Source organism: Lutra lutra, chromosome 12, assembly GCF_902655055.1.
Source record: "Lutra lutra chromosome 12, mLutLut1.2, whole genome shotgun sequence".
NCBI classification, from domain to species: domain Eukaryota; kingdom Metazoa; phylum Chordata; class Mammalia; order Carnivora; family Mustelidae; genus Lutra; species Lutra lutra.
The window spans coordinates 40,342,928-40,354,658 of NC_062289.1; the positions used below are offsets into that span (position 1 = coordinate 40,342,928).

The following is an 11,731-nucleotide window of genomic DNA, read 5'->3' on the forward strand; positions in this document are numbered from 1 at the left end:
TGACTGAAGGTCTGTCCCAACAACACAGAATCATGTGGTGGGTTAGAACAAAGATCAGGAGGACAAAGAACCCAGGTTTAAGTCCCAGCTGTACTCGAGGCAAAGTTGTGTGATGTTAGCAAGTTTTGTTTACCCTCTCCTTGCCTCATTTCCCCACCTATAAAATAAGAATGAAAGTCGTGTGTACAAGTTCTGGAAGTCAAGAAATAGGTCCAAATTTCTTTCTCTTGCCTTTTTAAACATCTGTGCTGGAGTGTTGTATGAAAGGAGACAAGGTTAGCCCCCCCGACAGCAAAGAAAGACCACCTCAGGCCTGACAACGCACATACCCTTAAGGCATTGCCACCTACTCTGTGGCATCTAACCATCATTTTTTAAGAAACAAGACAAATGAGGGCCCCTGGGTGGCACAGTCGGTTAAGCATTAAGAGAGTGTGAGAGAATCCAAGCAGGGAGAGGGGCAAAAGGAGAGGGAGAAGCAGGCTCCCTGCTGAGCAAGGAGCCCAATGCAGGTCTTAATCCCAGGACCCCAGGATCACACCTAACAGACTGAGTCACCCAGGCCCTCCACTCTTGCCATTTTAAACATGGGGCTGATTCATTTGGTAGAGTGTAAACATTATGGGCCACAATCCAGATGTAGAGCTAACTTACAGTAAAAAAAGGCTTAAGAACTTTTATTTGAATAGTAATAAAAGAAATTAGTATATAATCTGAACACTATAAACCATGTATCAGTTATCAAATGGTCAAGGAGTAACCTTGCATCAATGTCTTGGTAGATCCTGGCATAGGTTTACAATGTGTGGTTTTCTACTATGATTCCATGACTGAAATCTATTCCAACTGGATTACAGCTGTTCCCCCATCCCTGCTAGCTCTTGATGAATTCTATTTCACCCCACCCGCAATGCCAAGGGAATTATGTGTTTCCAAGTAAAATTAAATAATAAGTTTGAAAAATCAGAAGTTAATGGGCACCTGGGTGGCTCAGTGGGTTACAGCCTCTGCCTTCAGCTCAGGTCATGATCCCAGGGTCCTGAGATCAAGCCCCATATCAGGCTCCCTGCTCAGGGGGAAGCCTGCTTCCCACTCTCCCACTCCCTGTGCTTGTGTTCCCTCTCTCGCTGTGTCTCTCTCTGTCAAATAAATAAATATTTAAAAAAAAAAAAAAAGAAAAATCAGAAGTTAAATGTATAAATTGTATGGAACTTTTCCCATGGAACCTTTGAAAATTCTCATATAATACCACAAATTAACATTTCACAGTTGCCTGAACAATCATCTTAATGTAGTTAACACAGAGATATTTGTCCCTGAGCAAGGGTCAAGGTACAGACTGGGACATCTTTTGAAAACATAAGGAAGCCGCTCAAAAATATTTCTAATTCTTTGACTCAGCTCTGTGGGTTTCTGTAGGAACCCATCAGGCATTATTCAGGCATTTAGCATAATGGTTACAAGAACAAGCTTTGGAATAAAAAAAGATCTAGGTTTATTTTTTCATTTAATGTTGCTTGAACCAATTATTTATACTCTCTAGGATTCACTCTACCCATCTGCAAAAGATGTTAATCCCACTTTGTAGAGTTACTGTAAGGGTTAAATGAGATAATGTGTTTGAAAAACATGTTATTGTTAATAATCACACTGACCACTCATACTATGTATCAATTTACCCAAAAAATATTTAAGGAGGACCAAATATGTGCAAGGCACTGAATTCTATCCTAGTGATGCTGACAGACAGGGATTCCTCTGACTGTAGAAGGAAATGGACTTTTAAAGAAATGGCGCAATCACGTATGTCAGGTAGTTTGATGTAAGCCTGCCATGCATTCAGGGAGAGCACAAAACTTCAATTCTATTCCAGGAGCTGGGATCATAAAGACGCTAACTCTATCAATGTTCCAGCAGGGGAGAGATGGCACACTCCAAGGTGTCAATGAGAAGAGTTTACCGTAAAGACTGTTTACAGAGGTTGGGGTGCCTGGGTGGCTCAGTGGGTTAAAGCCTCTGCTTTCAGCTCGGGTCATGATGCCAGGGTCCTGGGATTGAGCCCGCGTCAGGCTCTCTGCTCAGCGGGGAGCCTGCTTCCCTTCCTCTCTGCCTGCCTCTGTGCCTACTTGTGATCTCTGTCAAATAAATAAATAAATAAAATTTTTTAAAAAAGACTATTTACAGAGGTATGGGCAGGGTTAAGGGAACCAACAAGGATGACGAAGGTCTCCAGGATGAGCAAGAGTGGGAGGAAGCATTAAACCCGTAGACCGGTTTCGTTTCCAGTATTCAAGTGAGTGAGAGCCGTGGTGGTAGGAGGCACGGCATGGGGAAGAAGAGCAAAGCCACTACCAAACCACAGACCAGCAGGGATGAAAGCATGCAAAACCAGAGGGAATAAATATCCAGACCTCTCCTCCTGCCCTCTAATCTTCCGGTCCACGGGGCCTCCCATTGGCCAACTTCAACTAGCAGGCTGGAGCTCCGAGGAGCTCGGTGAGGGAGGAGACGTCCCACATCAGCCCTGGGGCAGAAAGCTCAGTGAGAAAGGCTGAGGAGCAGAACTGGAGCCGCCGATGGAAAAGAACCAGCACACTCACAGCTGATAGGAGCAGGCGTGGCTGAGTTAGGAGGGCATTTTAGCAGATAGCGCAAAAAAACACAAAAACAAAAACACAGACGTGTGAGAGGACGGAACAAAACACGTCTCATTAGTAGAATCGGAGGGCGGAATGCAAGGCCAGAGATGAAGGAGAAGTCAAATCTTGGAGGCCCTGGTACATCTTGCCAAGGCACTTAGACCATATTCTTCTACAGGACAAATAACAGCCTGTGTCTCCCGAAGGATAAAAGCAATCTACTGCTAGTTAAGTCCATGTCTGTGTGTGCATATATGCTTGCGTGTATGATGAGAACAGATCATACTGAGAATTTTTGTCTATTTCCCTCTTTGAGACTCTTGTGAACCAACTGCTAATACGAACTACATATGTTACAGAGGACACCGTATCATTCCTAATTGTTTTACGGTAATATATTTAGTTATACACTAAATTAACACTAATTGAAGTTGGAAGAGATTCAGAAAGCAATTAAATATTATTTGGAATCGAATAGTAGGGCAGGATATGTTGTTCTCTCAATACAGAACTCGTGTTGAATGATGGCACTGAGTTAAAATGACATTTTTCCCCCTGAATTCCAGCAAGTAATTCAGTCCCCTTCACCTTTTCCAAATCACATGGTAAGAAAAGAAAAGATGCTAATGTAAGTATGTTTCCTTATTTAGATTTGCCCTTGCATTAGCTATTTAGACTAAAAGCCAAATTAATCTTACGGTGAAGCCTACAAGCTCCAAATCACATATAATGAATCATCTGTTTTGCTCCTTTCCTAATCTCGTCTGTGGAAATACAAGAGAAGTACTCAGAAGTTTGTTCGAAGAGCAAATTAAAAAATAGTTTCTCAAATGAGCTTTTATACACTGTACCTATTTTTTTTTTCAATCCTGTTTATGTCTTTAGTGTAAAAAGAGAGATAGAAAAATACACTAATTTTCCTTGCATTTAAATACACATGTTACAATTCAGAGCAGATACTTTTGGAATTTTTGTTTACTGTTGGAACTCACCATCTGGGGCCACAGAGCTCTGGGCCACAGAGCAATATTTAACCCTTAACTCCAGCTCCACTGGCTACTAAAACCTGAACTAAAAATCAAACTGATTTCTGGATGTTTCTGTAAGTATGTTGTACATTATAATTTAGGAGATTATCAAATTAAAACCAACTACCTGACTATTTTGGCCTAAGTCGATTATTATTTTTTGAGGTTTTAAAGGCAGCAGACTAGCTTAATTCATAGGAAATATGTTATGGTATACAAAATTCTGTTTACCTTAGATAGATGCTGGAATTGAATACAATTAGGTCTTAATTAATTTGTTGCATATTAAAATAAGTGGGTGGCTTAAAACTCCAACCTGGTAATTTATCTATTCAAAGATTTCTTGAGGTTTGGCAGGAATCAGAGAAATAATTAAGTTACTACAGGTCTCTAGTGTACAATGAGAATTTCAGAGGAAGATTTGCTCCTTCTCATGAGGGAGACTTTCTGAAGGGAAAAGAACTAAGGATTATAACTCAGAGGAAATGACTGCCTCAGAGGCGAAAAGGGAAGATTTTACTTCAAAAGGAAGATGATTTAGAAAAAGACCAACTTCTCTGAAGCCTAAAAGAAGAAGCAGACCACAGACATTGGAACTTGTAGCTCATTTATTTATTCGAGAGAGAGAGAGAGAATGCGCACAAGTGTGGGAGAGGTGCAGGGGGAGAGGGAGAAGCAGACTCCCTGCTGAGCAGGGAGGGGGGGGCCCCCCATGCAGGGCTCCATCCCAGGGTCTCCATCCCAGGACCCAGGATCATGACCTGAGCGGAATGCAGCTGCTTAACCACTTAACTGATGAGCCACCCAGGCGCCCCACAGAGCTCATTTTTTAAATATTAAAGTATTTAATCCAACAGTTACAAAATACCTAATTACATTTTAGACAGAGGGATACTTCTATCCCTTGAAGACTATTAAGTCTATTGAGAAGGGTCAAATCATTTTAAAAAGAAGTGTGAGACTTTAAAATAAAATTTTACTCATACTGTGGGAAAAAAGAGGAGTGTGCTGGAGTGCTGGAAGGAAGTTTGCAGGGAAGAGATGACTCTTGAGCTGAGTCTTGAAAGAGGAGAAATGGCGTGCAAAGCAGAGAGGAGTCAGCTACTTGTGCTGGGAATTTTCAGTGGGAGAACCGTGAGTTCAGTGTGCTTGGAAGGTAGAGTGGGTCAGGGAAAACCGTGTCAGAATAGGCTGGAGAATGGTCCTGAGGCAGCCTGCCAAAGAATGTCAGCATCATTTCATACATGCAGGTGGGTCATTGGGGATTTTAGGGAGAACGGGGATTTTCTACAATTTTCCTATTTATCCAGAAATAGCTTCTGGAGCCATGTGGTCACTTAATTAAAGGGAGTAAGTCAGGAAGTATCTTAGTAAATGATGCACAGTAGTCATAAATGATATCAACTTGGAATATTCACCATTAATTGATCACTATTAAGGAATAACTCTTCTCTCAAATAAATAAATGAGCTATGAGTTCCCATGTCTGTGGTCTGCTTCTTCTGTAGGCTTCAGAGATGCTGGGAGGCGGCCAGTTATATAGCCTGAGTATAATTGCTGGTAGTGTGTGTGTGTGTGTGTGTGCACGGACCCACACAAGGTCTAAGCTGGTAACACTAACACTCTTCTTCCACTGCCCATTCCATATTTCTCTTACTCTCTGCCAGCATCTCAGTCTGACGGCCATCTTAACCCGGTAGGGTGACCCAAACCTTCATTTCTTCAAAGGATACAAGCCTTTGGTGGTCTTGCTTTTCTCAATTATCTCAGTTTTCCACTGTAAGGCTATTGGAAAATGGAATATTAAGCAAAAGGGAGCGTACACCCCCTAAAAGTAAATGCTCTGGATTCCAGACATAGTCCTGTTCCATGGTGCAGCAGCAACCAATTTTCTCCAGCAATCAATCCACCTGACAGTACAGGGTGAACATCCTATGTGTCATCTTTGAGGCCGGACCAGAGACAATTACAAAGATGTTCTCCGGCAGACCTGGGGGCTGAAGAACTACTCTTCCCCACCAGGGGTGGGGCACAGCCTCTAGAAGGAGTTGCAGTCAGGACTCAGAGGCTCCCCCTCCACAGCCACCCCACAGTGGGGCCCGAGGAGCTCTTCCACACATCAGTATTCCTAGCCCAGAAGCCTCCAGCTGGAAGCCTCCTTACTGGGACAGGTCTCAGCTGAGAAATTGTTCAGGTGCCTCTGCCAAGACCTCCTTCTTAGGGGGCCCTGAACACTCTTCTCCCCTCAGACCCAGTATTCAATCCTTTCCCACCATGAGCCTTTTCCCCCTCCTCCCCACCGTACCCCCGAAAATAGCACACTTGAGAATTGTCACCGTTTCCTGTTTAGATTTTTGCTTATACTATCACAATAGGTGAATAAAGTCTTACTTATTTTCAATTTGGCTCATTGTCTTTATCGACCACCTTTATATCAGGCAGCCCTCTCTGACAATAATAATAACCTGCTCCCCTATCAGCTCTGTGACATGAGGAGGCTAAAAAGATCAAGGGAAAGTCTCTGTGTCCAATTTATTTCCTTATTTCTACCGACACAGTAATCTAAAAATCATGACACGTTCTGGGGAGGATGGAGAAATTAGTTCAGCTGTTATGCTCCCATTTATTTTATCAGTTTGATTCTTGGAAAAGATGGCAGATCATGGTAAATAATAATGGACTACCACAAGCTGAATCAAGGGGGAACTCCAGTGTTGCTTCTGGTACTGAATACACCAGAGAATGCAGCTCTTTTAGAATCCATAGGAGGACAATCAGAAGAAGTTGAAATTTAACTAGATGGATAACCAATTATACTCACGGTTTCGTCCTACAGAAACCCTGCCCTTTCATCATGATATGATCTAAGAGGACCTGGACCACCTGAATATTTCAGAGGATGTCACATTGGTCCCCTACATTGGTGACATCATGTTAATCAAACCTGATGAGCAAGAAGCTATAAGGACTCTGGAAGCTTTTGTGTAATAGGTAATTTTACGTGTCCACTTAACTGGACTAAAGGATGCCCAGGAAGCCAGTAAAACATTATTTCTGGGTGTGTCTGTGAGGGAGTTTCTGAAAGATATTAGCATTTAAATTGGTGAACTAAGTAAAGCAGGTGGCTGTCCCCAGTGTTGGTTGGCCATCATATAATCCATTAAGGGCAAAAAGGGCAAAAAGGTGGAGGAAGAAGGGCAAATTTGCTCTCTTTGCGGAGAGTTGAGACATCCACCTCCTCCCGTCCTGTTCTATTATTTTGTCTCAAAGGACACTTTTTCGCCAAGGAGGTAGGCAGTGAGCACACAACCATGGACTCCATTGCTCTTATCACAGACATCATTATCCAGAGCCTGCCAGCCTGATAAAACCTTAGAGTGGTCTCTCAAAGGTGAAGCTAAGGTACCAGCTTAGAGATGACATTCTTTCAGGATACAATGTTCTTCAGGATACACTGGATACCTTAAACCAACGCCATTATATTATTCTGTCTCCAGTAAAATATATGGGTCAGAGAATCAGGGAGAAAAAACAGGAGTGGCCCTGTCTACCATCACTCCAAATAATTCATTTGGAGAATGCATGCTTTCCATCTCTGCAGTGTTAGGCCCTGCTATGGCCTGAATGTTTGTGTCCCCTTCCCTGCCCCAATTAATATGTTCAAATCCTAATGCCCAATGTGGTAGTGAGGCCTTTGGGAGATGATTAAGTCATGAGAGAACCCTTATGAATGAGATTAATGCTTTTATAAAAGAGACTCCAGAGGGCTTCCTTGCCTCTTTTCTGCCTGCAACCTGGAATGCGCTCTCACCAAACATGGCACCATGATCTTGGACTTCCAGCTTCTAGAACTGTGAAAAATAAATCTCTGTTGTTTATAAGCCAGTCTGTGGCATTCTGTTATAGCGGCACGTACAGATTAAGAAAGACCTGTGTATCTACACATTTGATTCTCAAAGGGAATGTGATTTCACACTTTAAGAGTCCCATTAAACTTAAAGCTACCGCTGGCATGCGGTTACTTTGGGGTTTTTGTACCAGTAGATCAGTAGGCACGAAAAGAGTTAACATACTGGAAGAGACACTTGACTCTAATCATTATAAAGGACCCGGGGTTGCTACTATATAATGTGGCATGGAAGAATATGTTTGTCACTCAAGTGACCCACTGTGGCATCTCCTGCTAATCTCTTTCCATTTTTAACTATTAGTAGACAAATACAGTAACCACAATCTGATAAGCTGTGCACCAGTCTGCAAATAGTGCTAGTCAGATCAATTTCGATAAGGGTTAGACAAAGTTGGTGAGCCTGTAGCTACCATCCCTGCTGCTACTGCCTGTTAAGCACACACTGGGCTGTTTGGAGAGAGACACTAACTGAAATGGACAGAATGAATCATCTTGTCTACCTCTTCCACCATGAATGGCCACTGATGAACATTCACATGGGACACAAATATTTTCATGCCTTTCCATTCCAAGAAATTCATCCACATTCTTCTCCCCACTTTCACATTGGGACCAATATCTCAATACCATTCTTTCTGAGTTCCTGAGTGTAAAAACCTATTCTCAACTGTACTTGAGTCAGTATAGAACTATTTCTCAGGCCATTTTTCCTTCCACAGGAAGTGAGCAACATAGGTATTGGTCAGGGCTGAGCTGCTAGGCAGTGGGATTGTGAAGCAGGAGCCATGCAAGAGTCTTTCTGTTGCAGTATACCACGAGACCCATTCACATGCTGAGCCCACATCTTCTGTCCTGTTCATGCATTATAGAAAGGACTGAAGGAGAAAAGGAAAACCAGGAAGCAGGCACCAAAAGAACCTGGGTCGCTGGGTTTGCTTGGGCAGTTTGTAGTGCCTTCTGGACCTACTTGGTTCTAGTTTCATATATACCAGGCATTGGCAAACCACTGCCCATGGCCCAAATCCAGCCTACCATTTGTTTTGTAGCATGCATCTTTGCAAGCTGAGAACGGTTTTTACATTTTCAAATGCTTGGGGAAAATCGCAATAAGAATAATATATCTTGACATTTAAAATGATACGAAATTCAAATCCCAGTGTCGATAAATAAAGTTTTATTGGAACACAGCCATAGCTATGGATTTACATATAGTTTATGGCCACTTTTGAGCTACAGCAGCAGAATCGAACAGTCACAACAGAAACCGTATGGCCTGCAAAGCCTAAAATATTTATTACCTGGCCCTTTATAGATAAAATTTGCTGACCCCTGATATATGCTACTTCTATTTTATAATAGAATGCACTGTGCACATCCAATTTTATGGTTCAGTGAATCAGAAAGCACAAGTTTGGCAATTTGGATATCCTATGGTCAAGCATCCAATCTGTTCCAAGACCAACAGCCAGTCAAGGATCTTCTTTTCTAATGAATAGTTGTTGGCAGAATAGAATACAGCCTTATTCCAAAGCTCTAGGGTATCTGTTGTGATTCTGCTGGTGGGGCTTGCCAGATGTCATATAGCATCTCTATCTGCCACCAGCAGACAGAGCAGACCATCGGTTTTGTTTGGCCACAGGGTCCACATGGAAAGGCTGCCTAAATTGCAACTGAACTATTTCAGAGCTCTTTCCTATTTCCGGTCCTACTAGAAACTCATCTTATGGGGTTATCCAAGAAATGGCCTGGTACAGCATCCCTAACTGTAGTTTATGTTGCCTTAAAAACCCAAAGAGAACCACAAAGCACGAGTGATAAAAGGTACAGCAGCCTCTCTACAAAGCAAATTCATCACTGGAGGATTCACAGCAATTTTTCCTTTCCTAATACACATTATTGATAAAACAAATCAGCTCTATAATATTTGCTTCAAAAATATTAACACTAGTATGATCTATCTTTTGTGGTCCTAATTGTATAATTCTACACCCAGAGTTGAATTATTGGTAGAATGACAATACCATTGTACTGGGGGGCAGGAGGGAAAACGGTTGACTCTGCTCCAGGAAGAGAACTAAGGTTCCTCTTTGGAATTTACCCCAAACTTTCTTGGTGACTATAATGTCTGAGTGGATGACCAAGAGAAAAGGCAAGAACACTGCCCAAGCAGTTCCTATTTGATAGGGTACCTGCAAAACACGGGGTTCCTCTCTACTGAAGGGATTTTCCTTCTATAATGAACAGGGAGGGTGCTAATTCAGAGTTTACTCTTATTTTTACCCTAAGACTTTCAGGAGTTGTTCCACCATTTTACCAACTGGTATCTGGTGTGTGTAACTTACAAATTTCCATTTCTGTCATTCAAGCAACTAGCTCATTCCATTTCTTTTAGTACTTTTTTCTACAGGACTAAAGGTTCAGAAGGAACTTTTATAAGAAGAAATTTATAAAGGAAATTTGCAAAGGACAATGTTACCAGGCATGTGACTTAAAGGTTACCTTGAAAATATTTGTCTTCGTTTGTCTTCTTGAAAGACCATGTTTCCTTAACTTTCTATCATGCTCTTTCTCCCACTCACTAAATTTGGTCTGAGTCTGTATTAAGGGCTACATTATTGTCTGCTGACTTCCAGAGAAACTGCTAAGCACCAAGAATGAAAGCACTTAGCTGCTTTTAGTCATGATCAACAGTTTGCTCATAAGAGCCTAAAAGGATCAGAAGGGGGTGGAGGAAGGATACAGAAAACCTCTAATAGATCACCACAGGACTTTTGAGCTTGTTTATAGAGAGAACACCAGTAATAGTGATGGACAAGTAATGCTCATAATTGATGTTGCTGTAATTCTAGATGGGGTGTAATAGTATGTATATTTAATGTACAATATCTTTATAAAATTTATGTCACATCCTACTCTAATGCCCCTATAAACTGCTGTACAGGAATAGAAGGAAATGATACTTGTGTTCTCTTCAATCTCTGTCTGGGGCATTAACCTCTGTCTGGGGAGCTTCTCTACTCATTTGTCTCTGCATTGGTTTGGGAGTAGCCCTGAGACCACTAGGCAGTATTAAGTAAATAGGTATTACCTAGACATTTAACCCATACACCCAAATCTAACTTGCTCATTGTTTTTGGACAACATGCTTTTCCGAGGGGGAGGGGAGTTAGTAATAACAGCAATGGCTCCCACCATTTGTAGGATGGGCATGATCTTATTTAACCCTTGAGGCAGGTATCTTTATCCTTGTTTAATAGTTGAGGAAATTATGGCCTGGATAGCTAAAGTAACTTGCCCAAGAGCATTCAGCTAGGAAAGAATTAGAACAAAGATTCAAGCAAGGCATATCTGACCATAAAGCCAAAAAATGTGGAGAAAATTATTTATCAAAATCATCAAATACATCAACATTCACTATCAGATTTGAAATTTCCCTTAATTCTCTCACGGATTGTAAGCAACTACAGGACAGATCTCTAGCTCAAGTATTGCATCAGGGAATGCTCTGGACAACTGACTGGGTGATCATGTAGTAAAACAAGGCATAAACCCTCCTTTCCAGGTATTTGGATCCTAGGAGAGATATTTGTTTTCAGAGGTGAACATGTCTCAACTAAAAACAATAGTGTACATTCTGAGGTAAACAGTATGATCCAAAAAGACTCTGGTGACAAAATCTCCAGGTGTAGGTTTCATTACGAGCTCAGTTTTGTTCTAGGAGTAAGCTGGGGGTAGCATGGTCAGGTAAAAGGAGCTTGTGGGTTAGTCCCACCTTCCTCACTTACTGAACACCTGGTTTAGGATCAAGGCCTAGGCCTTAACTCAGTGGCTGTTTTAACCTCTCTGTCCTTAATAATAATAGGTATTTCATAGGATTATTATGAGAACCAAAGAAAAAACATCTCTAAATTTTCTTGCACAGGGTTTAAAACTTAGTAGATGTTCAACAAGTATTTACACTTAAATTTTACTCTTTTAAAGTCTAATTCAAGAAAGATTTGCTGACACTTCTATTATATATCATGCAACAACTACACAGTAGACTTTTGAAGTAATTAAGAAACAATTCCCCATAAGCTAGAATGGGGACAGAAGTGCAAATAGCTACCTGTAATGTGATTTAAAAAAAAAAAAAAAGTGCTGTCTCAACATAA

At 41.5% G+C, this 11,731-nt stretch overlaps 1 non-coding gene across 1 annotated transcript; it reads left to right on the plus strand.

The window, feature by feature from the left end:
* Nucleotides 1–253: 253 nt before the first annotated feature.
* LOC125082786 (U6atac minor spliceosomal RNA) lies at nt 254–376 on the plus strand. The gene has a single exon (XR_007122102.1). It is a non-coding gene; the product is annotated as a U6atac minor spliceosomal RNA (small nuclear RNA).
* The last annotated feature ends 11,355 nt before the right edge of the window (nt 377–11,731 follow it).